Source organism: Monodon monoceros, unplaced genomic scaffold (genome assembly GCF_005190385.1).
Source record: "Monodon monoceros isolate NGI ecotype Baffin Bay Population unplaced genomic scaffold, NGI_Narwhal_1 Super_Scaffold_1, whole genome shotgun sequence".
NCBI lineage: Eukaryota > Metazoa > Chordata > Mammalia > Artiodactyla > Monodontidae > Monodon > Monodon monoceros.
In genome coordinates, this window is record NW_021703765.1 from 50,451,617 (window position 1) to 50,463,722 (window position 12,106).

Sequence of the window (12,106 nt, forward strand, 5' to 3'; positions counted from 1 at the left end):
CCACAAACCCGGTTTGTGCTGTTCTGCCCTCCAGACCTAAAGCAACAATGGAGGCCTCCTTTTTCTAAATGAATAACCAGTGAGACACCTGACAGCCCTAGGAACCAATTTCCAGTTCCAGGTCCCAAGTTCCTTGGGCAACGCATCACACGCTATGCTTTCATCTACTAACACAGCAGTTGGGCTGCACCCCACAGGCCTGGAAGCCCTGTACTTGCCCAGCCTCAAGACAGCAGAGCCGGAGTCAGCAACAGAGACATCAATGGTTTAACGGACGCGGAAGCTTACACGTTTGAAAGCGAGGCCTGGAGTGACACCCCACCATGTGTGGCAGACGGTGGGCAGGACGAGGCAGCAATCTTCCCTCCCCGGGGGGGGGAGGGGGGAGGTTACCAGTTATAGTGGGAATTGATGTCATCGGTTACCAGGGAAACTAGCAGAGGCGCATGCCCCTCACTGCCCCTTAGGTAAGCTCTCCTGGTGGAGATCTTCTGACCTAAAGATTAGATCACCAGCTGGGGCCTGGGGCAGGTATGTAGAAGGGCAGTCACGTGAGCAGGGTGTGGGTGAAGCAGGCACTGGTCGGCAGGGGATGTACAGAGAGCAAGAGAACAGCCATCCTGCGTGACCTGGTCATGCCACAGCCTAACGTTCATTAGCCATTTACTCACCAGCCACTTCTTCCACAAGGGTGGTTCTTGTTCAAGCAAATGCCATGCCCTTTTTTCTTTTAATTTTAAACATACGATTGGCCTTCTAGTGGGGGTTCCCTCGCCTTTAGAGATGTGATTTAAGGATCTGATTCTGTTACTGTATTAACCACCCCAAATTGGCAGGCTGAATGGCACGCTCCCAATCTCCCTTTCCTCCACTCCTGGATGACTTTATATCTCCGCTTGGGCTCTCAGTTCCCTGACCTCAACTCCACTGACAGTCACAGCCCCTCTACTTTGGTCCCCGACTACCATGGCCACAGCTGGACCTGGCTGTCACTTGCAGCTGCCCCAGCTCTGAAATCTAACTCACAAGAGTCTCACTTCAACCTCCTATCCTTCCCACTCAGTTGTCCCATTGTACCTAATATTTGGACTTTACTGAGACCTTAAGTTCCTTGGACCCTCTATTTTCTGGCTATCTGTAAGTCCCATCCTGTTTTTACTATAATCCTATTTTAGTCTAGGTAAAGGTCAGGAAACGTTTTCTTAGAGGGCCAGAGACTAAATATTTTAGGCTATGTGAGCCAAGAGGCATATTATGGATATTATGTAAGTACTTATGTAAACATTTAAAATGTATAAAAACACAAGACAGGCAGTGGGCCACATTTGGCCTGTAGTCAGCCGACCCCTGTTTTAGAGTACGTGGTCTATCTCTTCAACAACTTTCTTGCCAACTTCCTTAACACCCTCGTCCCATACTTCTGTCACATCTACTGAGCAAAAGGGCAACTTGGAGCAAACCAACTGTTAGTCACCTTCTCTATCCTAACACTAAGGCTTCCCATCTAGCCGCAGGTGGAGCTGCTTGAAAAAAAATACAAATCAGGGCTTCCCTGGTGGCGCAGTGGTTGAGAGTCCGCCTGCTGATGCAGGGGACACAGGTTCGTGCCCCGGTCCGGGAAGATACCACATGCCGCGGAGTGGCTGGGCCCGTAAGCCATGGCCGCTGAGCCTGCGCGTCTGAAGCCTGTACTCCACAACGGGAGAGGCCACAACGGTGAGAGGCCCGCGTACCGCAAAAAAAAAAAAAAAAAACAGAACGAAAAAACAAATCACACAGCTACGCAAATGGTACCACTGCTATGTTACTGTCTCCAACTTAGAATTCTCCCTTGTCTCTAATCAGCAATCTTTATTCTCCAAAGCTGTTCTCCCTCCTATTCTCCACAGCAACTATTTCAAATCCCTTGTACTTACCAGAACACTACTTACTACCCCTCTCGCTCTCAGTAGATAATTCCCTCTACCTTCAACGAGAAAAACTCATTAAAATGGAAGTTTCAACTGCACTCACATCCTCATCCGCCTCATTTCCTCTGCCACAACATCTTCAGGATCTTCGCTGAAGGTGATCCTTCTATCTGGACATCCCATCAGTTAACCACCCTGGTGCCTTATCTTCAACCCTTTCTTGTTTCCAAGCTCCTTTCCATTAGCATTTAATAACTTCTCTCAGAAAGATTCTACAGCTTCACCTTATCCTTCCTGAATAGCAAAGCTTCTTGTAAGAACTGGCTACATTCAGTTTCCAATCCTCCCCTCAACCTGCCTCAACCAGTGGTGTTCTGGGTCACCAATCCACGGGAAGTGTTTTGCCAAGACCACCGATGACTTACTTGTTATTAAATCGAATGAGCACTCTTCACAGTCCTCATCCTACTCAATATGCTTGGCTTCCATGGGGTCATATTTTTTTAGTTCTCCTCCAATCTCACTGGCTACTCTTCTATCTTCTTCTCTCCTTCTCTTTTCCTTCTCCCTCAAATGCTGATTTTCTTCAGGATTTGGTTTGATGCTTTCTTTTCTTTCCAGTCTACACTCTCCTCTTTAATTACCACGTATAAGCTGATAACCAAACTATATACCAAATCTATACTCTCAACCTAGATCTCGCTCCTAATCTCCAGATCTGTGTGCTCAAGAAGCTACTACATATCTCTATTTGAATGTCCCACTGACACTTGATCAGATTTCCTGTCCAAAATGAAACACACCAATTTCCTCAACAAAGTCTGCTTTTCTCCGGTGTTGGCTAATTCACCGAGAGGCTCCACCATCCATCTATTAGCCTAAACTACTCCAGGAACACTTCCTGGAAAAAGCAGCAACCATGAGCCACAGGAGCAAACCTAAAGTTGGAGTGTATAGAAGAAAGAAACAGGAGGTACAAAGACTGAGGCAAGTACAAGACTGGCCAGTTTGAAGACCCTGAGGCGTTTAGCTTACAGTGAAGACAGAAACTTCCTGGCTTGAAGAAATAGGTGCTGTTTATGAACTTTTCATCTACCCTGAGCTTTAAGTCCCCTATTCCACATTTATTTTTTATGTTGGATGATAATTTTTTTTGATAGAAACAATGGATTGAAAACAAGAGTCAAGAAGACATTGAATCACAGGTGGGAGGGGACTAGTTTGATCATTTAAACTAACTGCATCACACTATCCTTAAGAAAATGAGGCCCTAAAAAAAAAAAAAAAAAAAAAAGAAAATGAGGCCCTGACAAGTTAAAATGACCCCTGCAAGGTTACACAGCTAGTTAGTAAGAGGTGGGACTATCAATTGTATTCTTTCTTCAATAATATATATTTTCTAGTCCTGCTTTTCTTCAGTTATTTTTAAAATTACACCATTTACATCATGCATTGGGTCAAATATTTCTTTGCTGTCTTTGTTTTGTGAACAAAGGGCCTTTTTTTTTTTTTTTTGAACAAAGGGCCTTTTATTGTCCTTAGCTTTTACTACACCTCTTAGCTCAGGCCTCAGCCTTCCTGATTATTATTCTAAACCTAAAAAGGCTCAGGCTACTCTTCTTAGTTATTCTTATGTGCCTTTCTGTCAATAAATCGTACATACAAACAATATTCCTTTCTGCACATTTGAAACTTTTCATAATAAAAAAATTTAAAACCAAAACAATGCTCTGGAAAAATTAAACTGAAGTATGAAATCTTCCATTTCTGTTACTTTAACACAAAATGCTTAAAAAATCTTTACTAAAAAACAAAATATTAAGAGCATTCTCATTAATTAAATTCTTACTAATTTGTGATTATTAACACATCAGATGAAAATATCCAATTTTCAAATTGTGGAGTATTTTTTAAAGTTCAAAAAGGTACAGTTAATACAACATTCATGTCTCACGATCCAGTTACTTATCAAATCCTAACATTTTTACTTGTTCCACATTTCTTAAAGAAATAGAATATTATCAAAACTGTTGAAGCCCCTCTATAAGCTCCCTCCACTATGGAAAGCACTACCATGTATTCAGTGTTGCTGATTCTAATGCATATTTTACACTATTATACATATAGAGGCATCTATAAATATCAAGGTATTTTGCATGTTTTCAAACTCTTATACTACACACATTATTCTGCAATAAGCTATCTTTCATATATTATGTTTGACATTTACACAACTTGATACATGTAGCTCGAGTTTAGGGGTTGGCAAATTTCTGTTAAGGGTCAGTAAATTACTTTAGGCTTTGTGGTCATACAGTCCTCGTCCCGACTACTTATCTCTGTTGCCATGCAGAAGCAGCCACAGACGACACGTAAAGGAGTGAGCATGGCTGTGAGCCAATAAGCTCATTTACAGAAATAGGCAGTAAGTAATGTGCCAACCCCCATCCTAAGTCATCCATTTTCAGTGCTTTACAGAACTCGATGGTATAAATTTACCATAATTTACCACCCACCCAGTCTCCTGCTTATGAACATTTAGGTCGTTTCTACACTTTCACTTGCAAACACCTAAGTTACAATGAGTCATATATTTCCTTGTGCATATGTGTGATTCTCTAGGGCCCACATCTTAGAAGTTTTAACTTTGCTCTTTATTATAAAATTACTCTGCAAAGTGGCTGTATCAATTTATACTTCAACCAGCAGTGTGTTAAAGTTCTCCTTTCCCCACACTTTTGCCAATACATTTCATTTATTGTTAGGATATTTAATTTTGGTCAATTTGACAAATGTGAAGTGATTATCTCATCATTTTAATTTCTTTGGCTACTAGTGACATTTAGCATCTTTTATAAGCTCATTAGCTATTCAGGTTTCTACATCTGTAAATTACCTGTTCATACCATCTTTCCAGTTTTCCATCTGGTTGTCTTTTTGTCAACGGTATATTCAAAATACTAATCTTCCTCAGTTCTGGAGATGGTGAATATCTTCTCCTACTTTGTGGCTTGTCTTTTCACTTTGTCTAGTCCTAGTTCCTTTTTCTTCTTTATACCTGTACTAATACTTACTGTTTTAATTATTAGAGCTTTATAGGTCTTAGTATCTACATCTGATAGGGCAACTGTTCCTTCTTAGGAGGAAGTAGTTACTCTTGGCTTAGTTACTCCTGGCTTTTTGCTTTTCCATAAAAACTTTAAGATCAACTATTCAAGTTCCCTCAAAAAGCCTGTTTGGATTTGATTTAAAATACACTGAATTTATGGACACATTTGGGGAGAAGTTGCACTGGGTCTTCCTATCTATAAATGTAGTCATATCTCTTTATTTTTATAATTTTATCCATGGAGATTACTCATAGGTATTAGTTTTCATTGCTGTTTTAAATAACATTTTGTAACCAGTTACTTATAGGAACACTATTGATGTTTCTTTTGTAACTTTGATGAAGGCTCCTTAATTCAAAGTTTGTTGGTTCTCTTGGATTTTCTCTGTAGACAATTATATTGCCTTCAATTAGAGACAGTTCAGTCTTTTCTCTCCAATACATATAACTCTCATTTCTGTTTTGTTTTCTCTTATTGAAATGTAGGTCCTCCATTACAGCGTTGAACAGAAATATGGTTGGTAGATATCTGTGTCTTGGTCTTGAAATTACTGAGAATACTTTTGAAAGTTTCATCATTACATATGATGCTTTAAGTTATAGGGTTTTTGTCAATCCCCTTAATCAAGTTAGAGAAAATTCCCTTCTACTTCTGATTTGGTTTTGTAATGAGTATTAGATTGTATTGAAATAATTTTCTTGGCATCTGAGATGGTCATAGTTTTTATTTAAAAACCATTAATCTGTTAATTTCATATTAATCTTTCTGTTATTGAATCATACTTACAATCCTGGGATTAATATATTAATAAATATTAAGTCTATTATTTAGAGACTTAAATGATAAATATTATTAAATATTATAAATATTATTTAGTCTCTTTTTTATTTACTTTATTAAATTTATTTATTTCTCCATTTATTTATTGGCTGCATTGGGTCTTCGGTGCTGTGTGCGGGCTTCTCACTGTGGTGGCTTCTGTTTGTTGCGGAGCACAGGCTCTAGGCACGCAGGCTACAGTTGTGGCACACAGGCTCAGTAGTTGTGGCACATGGGCTCAGTAGTTGTGGCTCGCAGGCTCTAGAACGCAGGCTCAGTAGTTGTGGCGCATGGGCTCTGTTGCTCCACGGCATGTGGGATCTTCCCAGACCAGGGCTTGAACCCATGTCCCCTGCACTGACAGGCGGATTCTTAACCACTGTGCCACCAGGGAAGCCCCTAGTCTCTATTTTTTAAAAATAGCTACTATCAATTTAAAAAATTGATTTGTGAGTTTTTACAATATATTTTTCATCTCTATTCATAAGTGAAATTGATATATATACTTTTTTTCTTGTTCTGTCCTTATTGGGGTTTTATTTAAAAGTTACATTAATCTCATATAAGGACCTTGGCTGCTTTTCCTCTATTCCTTGAAGTGCTGATAATACGTACCTAAAAAAATCTGGGACTGATGTCATTTGAAAGGTGTCACTTTACTATTTCTTTAATAGTTATATGTTTATTCAGGCTTTTAATTTCTTTGTGAATCCATTTTGGTAATTAAGTTTTTCTACAGAATTACTATTTCATTAGATTTAAATATAGTCTCTTACACATTTTACTGTCTCTGTATTTCCAATTACTCCTATTTTGTTTATTGGTACCTTTTCACTTTTTTCCTTAGGCCTGTTCTACAAGAACTTCTACAAAAATTCTTATAAAATTTTTCTTTTCAAAGCCTTTGGTTTTCCTGATATGTTCTATAGTTTCTTTGTTCTATTTCATTAACTTGTGCTATTATTATTACTTAATTCTCTCTTGAGGTTTATTCCGTATCTTTTTTAGCTTCCTGAATTCTCAATTTGTCACTCTTAAATTTTTCATTAATGCATTTAAAGTGGTAATTTTTACCTCTCACTTTATTTGTGACCTACACACGTGACATAAAATACTTTGTCCTTCTTCAGAACTAGGCTCCAAATCCAGTCTACACTGGCAGGGTACTTTTTTAACCCTGTCTTGTGTCTTTCCTAAATAGCTGCTTGGCATCACCAAAGAATTTACTCTTATCTTGCTTGCATAACTATGGATTGACTCACACACAGAAGGGATTCTAAAAATAATAAAGAATGATGAGTATGCTCTAAACTTTCCAATATGTTCAACAGTATTTACGGAGCTGCCCTGTGTCAGGCCCCCAGAGTACAGGAGTGTCACAATAAAGAGGGCAGCTCATGCCTCCCACCTTGCAGACCATTTCAGATTGATTTTATGCATGTAAAACTTCAGTAATTGTGTTTACCTTTTCAGATGAGTGGAAGTACACCCATATGTTAAAACTGACATGAGTGTCAGCAAAAGTCTTCAAACAAACTGCAGTTTGTAAAACCCTAACGATTCATCAATGCCTTCATGCCATAGAACTGGAATTCAGCAGAGAAAGTCAAACATCAAAAGAGAATTCTGAAAAATAAACTAACCCAAGAGTTGGTATATGTTTCAACTATAGTGGTTAGACACATTGCCTACAGCTCATATGACAATGAGATCTATAGTAAACAGAAGATTTGGTTTCTCTCCTTGTGAAATATTAATGGTAGGCCAACTAAATTTCTGATACTTCCCCAGTGGCCACCCAAGGGCCAACACTGATGTGCTAGATAATGTTGTGTTAGGTTACTTCAAAGCCTGGATCAAGTGTGTCAAATATTCTAATCACAGTTGTGAGAAGCCCAACCAGTTAACTCAGATGGATGGTGTCAAGACGTAAAGTCTAACAACTGATTTACATCAAGGTTCATCAGTGGAAAACACTGCTCCGTTCTTATTGAGAACTGCTGAGTGCTTATATGATTTTTAAAGTGTAAGGCCTTCCATCTTGGACCTATAAGAAAATGTCAGCACCACCCATTTAACAGCTTTTTGCTATAACTTTTTTCTCTCTGGGGGCACAGGGATCAATGATCTAGTTTCTACTTAAATTTCTGATAAACTCCAGGAACCTCATGGTACACTCCTGGAACTATGTGGAGGGCTGGCTCTTTCTCTGGCTGCAGACAAGGAAAACCCAAGCGGTGTTCCAGAGTTGTCCAAAAACCTCCCAGACCTGTTTAAAGGGAGTCCCATATGAGACAACTGATGAAACTAAAGGAAATTCTAGGAAAGTGGTTAGCCTGCCTGTCTATAGGAGGGTCTTACTTCTGAGGTCATTTCCTAACTAGGTTGTAGTGTGTCTCATAAAAGATGAGACCTGTCTTTGCCTACACTACATAAACACTCAGCCTTGGCTATCTCTCAAATTGATAGAGAAAGTATGAAAAATTTAAGGCTGTACTGACAGCTTCTTTCTGCCAGGAACTTTTTTTTTTTTTAAGTGACTAAAAGTTCTTATTTGAGAGCTCTTCATACAATGCAGAGTCTGGGAAGAATTGTTATTTCTCTTACCTCCATGAACAAGAATGGCCTAATGACCACACTAGTGTGTGATTGTGGGACAACCACTCTGGTAACTGATAGCTCTGGAGTATTCCCCCAGATCTTTTTCATTAGGTCACTGAGTCTCAACTGTAAGGGGAAAAGGAGTCGGTATTCTGAAGAACTGGGTAACCCTGAAGCTCATACCTAGTTACTGGCTGGGCTTTTTTCTGTAAGAACTCAAAGATATAAAAATACATTCCTTTAACCATCATGCTAACACTCATGATACTTGGAATTTTGTTTTAAAATGCTGGTTCTACTTTTACATGCTACACAGTACTGAGGGAGAAATTCCTATAATAGTACAGTGCCCTTCACACAGTATGATAAACTGGGCAATTAGAGGTGAAATCCTCCCTTAAAATTTCTGAGTATGACTCTGGACTATACTTAAGGAACCGGCAGTTCTCCACTAAAAATAAAAATCCAGGGATTACTTTGCTACGTTAACAAGGGAACTATATTGTTGGAAATTAGTGTTTACAATCATACCCTAGGCATGAGTTTCTAGTGGAAACTTCCACCTTTAAGAAAGAAGGTATGATAAGTTAGAAACATATCTATTTTATCTGTAAAATCTGTGCCTACCTGAAGCTGCTACATGATTGGCCTGTCTCTAACTAGAAAGGTTATATCATCCTTCCTAAGAATGATATAAGGAAAACTCTCCTAAGAAAAAGTTTGACCACATTCATGTAAGCAAAACACAAGGGTTCTGGGTAATAACATGGCCATCAAATGAGGCTATACGCTCTATTTGAGTGATGAAAGACCTAACCTTGTAATGACAAGACCACTCTCCTAAACCTGCTCACCACTGAAACGATGGGCTATAGAATTATACTCTAAATAATTAAATGGCTTTTGATTTCACTTAAGCTAGCTCTCACTGGCAAGAAATATATCCCTGAAAAATCAAGAGTGTTTCTGTCATTTACCAAATCTACAACCAGAAGAAAGTTGAGAAGTAACATTAGATTGGCACATACTTAGGTGGGATGGCCTTTTCAGAAATCCTGGGATGTAAAACATCATGTAAGGTGTTATAGAAATGCTAGAAGGCTTCTTTTAGTGAAGCAGTAAAACTTATCAAATGGTGCTACAGGTGGTGCATTACAAATATTTTCACTTGGATGCTGAGTAATAAACATTGTAAATACATAGGAAAAATACAAAGATTGCACAGGAAGGGTTCTTTTATAGGTTGAAATTTAAGATAAAGTTACTGCTTAAGAGGCAACAAATGGAAGTGAAGATGCAAAACATCACATGCCTTACATTCTTTGTTGCAATTCTCTGTGCCTTTTTTCTTTCCCATATTGTAAAGTTTTAAGCTTCTAAAACCTGCTTTTCCCTCTATCAAAACGTTACCTAATGGAATTCCAGTGCTTAACCCTGAAAGCTCATGCTGTCTGCATTGCTGGTGAAACAAAGCTCACAAAAAGTCAGTAAGGGAGACACTATTCAGGGACCAGTTCTGACAAAGTGGTGAATGGAGATCGATACAAAAGCACTGATCTTACGTTCCAATGTGGAGATGTCTCTGAAAATGTATAATCCTGCTGCTTTCTAAAATGTCCTTGGAAATGTCAACTGTCCAAAAAAAAAAAAATCTTTTAAGATATCCAGGGTTTTGAAATAGTTGTCATGTCCTGAGAAATGTGACCTTTAACTGCTAAAAGCATACAACTCTTACTGGTTGTTGTATTTTTTAACTGTCTTGCCCTGATAATATTATTTAAATTGATATCTCAAGCTTTCTGAAAGGTATATATCTTTGGGAAGCTTCTTTGTTAAATCAGAGGAGGCTTTGGAATTTTCTTCCCTTTCTACATACGGTAAAATAAAATTTTGAATTCTTTATTCAACCAAAGAGTTTTATATGTCTGTTTCATTTAAATGAATAAATATATCTGGATTTTAAAAAAATCCAATGTGATAATCTCTATTAGGTAAATTGAATCAGTTTATGCAGTCATTACTGATATATTTGGACTTACCTACCCTTCTCTCTTTTTTTCCTCCCTTCCTGCCATCTGTTGGATTTATAAAGTAGTCTATATTCCTTCTTGTCCCCTTTTTTAACCCCTTGCCATTTGAGAGCTACAGGATGTTTTTCCTTTGGTGGTTTCCCTTTTAATATAATAATGTCTAAAGTTATTCAGCATTCCTTTTCTCCTCCTGAGGATTACAAGGACTGTAGCATATACTTAAATTACTCACTAAACATCTGTTTTCCCCTGATTCTTATTGTTATCTAGTTTACATACTACATTAAAATTTTTTAAAAAATCAGTTATTATGACTTTTTTGTTTTTAGTCAATAGTAAACTGAAATATTTTTCAATTTCTGTGCTCACAATTGCTTTCTTTATTCCACTCCTTTCTTATGGATTCATTTTCCTTCTTCCTGAAGATCATCCTTTAGTAGTTTTTCACAATGATGGTCTTAAGAGTGGTATGCTTTCCTGGTCTTAGAATGAAAATGTCTTTATTTCATCTACAGTCTTGAGTGCATTTAGCTGGGTATGAAATTCTGGACTGATGGTTTTTTCTCAGAAATATTTCTCCACTGTTTTCTGGTATCTATTATTGATAACTGTTAGAAATCTGTTCCTTTCCAGTATATTTGTGTTTTTTTCCTCCCCTCTTTGGTGGCTTTTAAGGTTTTCTCTCTATACCTGCAGTTACAGCATAATGTACTGAAGTATGGATTCATCTTTCTTTATCCTGCTTGGTAGTTGTAGCACACTTTTAATCTGAGAACTTGGGACTCCCTTCAGTCCTTTAGTTTCTCCAATATTCTCTCCATTTTGTTCTTTGGCAATCCTACTTAGATATATGCTAGAATTTCTCAATCTATCTTCCATGGCTCTTAACTGCTTTCAGGCTGACAAAAAAAATCTGTCTGTGCTGTGTTCTGGGTGAACTTCTCATCATTAGTACTCTTGTCATCTATGTCCAAACTATAGTTTAATTCTATGTGCTGTGCTTTGGTTTCAATGATCATATATTTTCATTTTCAAGAATCCCAATTAGTTGTCATATTAAACTTTCCTATTTCATTTCAACTGAAATGTTTCAGTTTCACAATTTCTTACTCTCCATGGAGGCTGTACTATCAATTATCTCTTGATTATCCGAAACATATATATTTTAAAGTCTTGGTCAGGCTATGTATCTAAAATAAACAAACATACATCCCAATAGTTGATTTTGTTGGTGATCTTTCTTAGCACTGGATTTCGGAATTTTAATTTATCAGAGAGTTTTGAATGGAAGGCTTTTGTTTTGGGATTGTTGCTTTTTGCTTCTTTATCTCTGTGTATACCTTTTTCTATCTAGTAGTTTTGTACTTTCTTTCACCAGGTCCATGGGCCCAAGTCTAGAAAACAGTCTCATGATGACTTTTTGGAACAGCTGTTTCATGAGTATACTGGGGATATCTCATATCTGGTCATAGAGCAAGCAGAGGACACAAAGCTGTGCCTTTGTTATCCCTAGACCCACAACTTGCTATGAAACCACAGCCTTTGGCAGAAGACTGGTAATATCTACCTTAGCTTCTTTTCAAAAGTGGGTTAAGTTCTACCCCAGTCTCTGGCTTCAAGCAGTGAATATGGCTCT

The 12,106-nt window shown here is 38.0% G+C and overlaps 1 protein-coding gene across 1 annotated transcript in view; it reads right to left on the bottom strand.

Annotated features, from left to right (window-relative positions):
- Positions 1–12,106, bottom strand: part of THOC1 (THO complex 1) — a 42,221-nt gene that overhangs the window by 8,368 nt on the left and 21,747 nt on the right. The gene's annotated exons all lie outside the window — the stretch shown is intronic.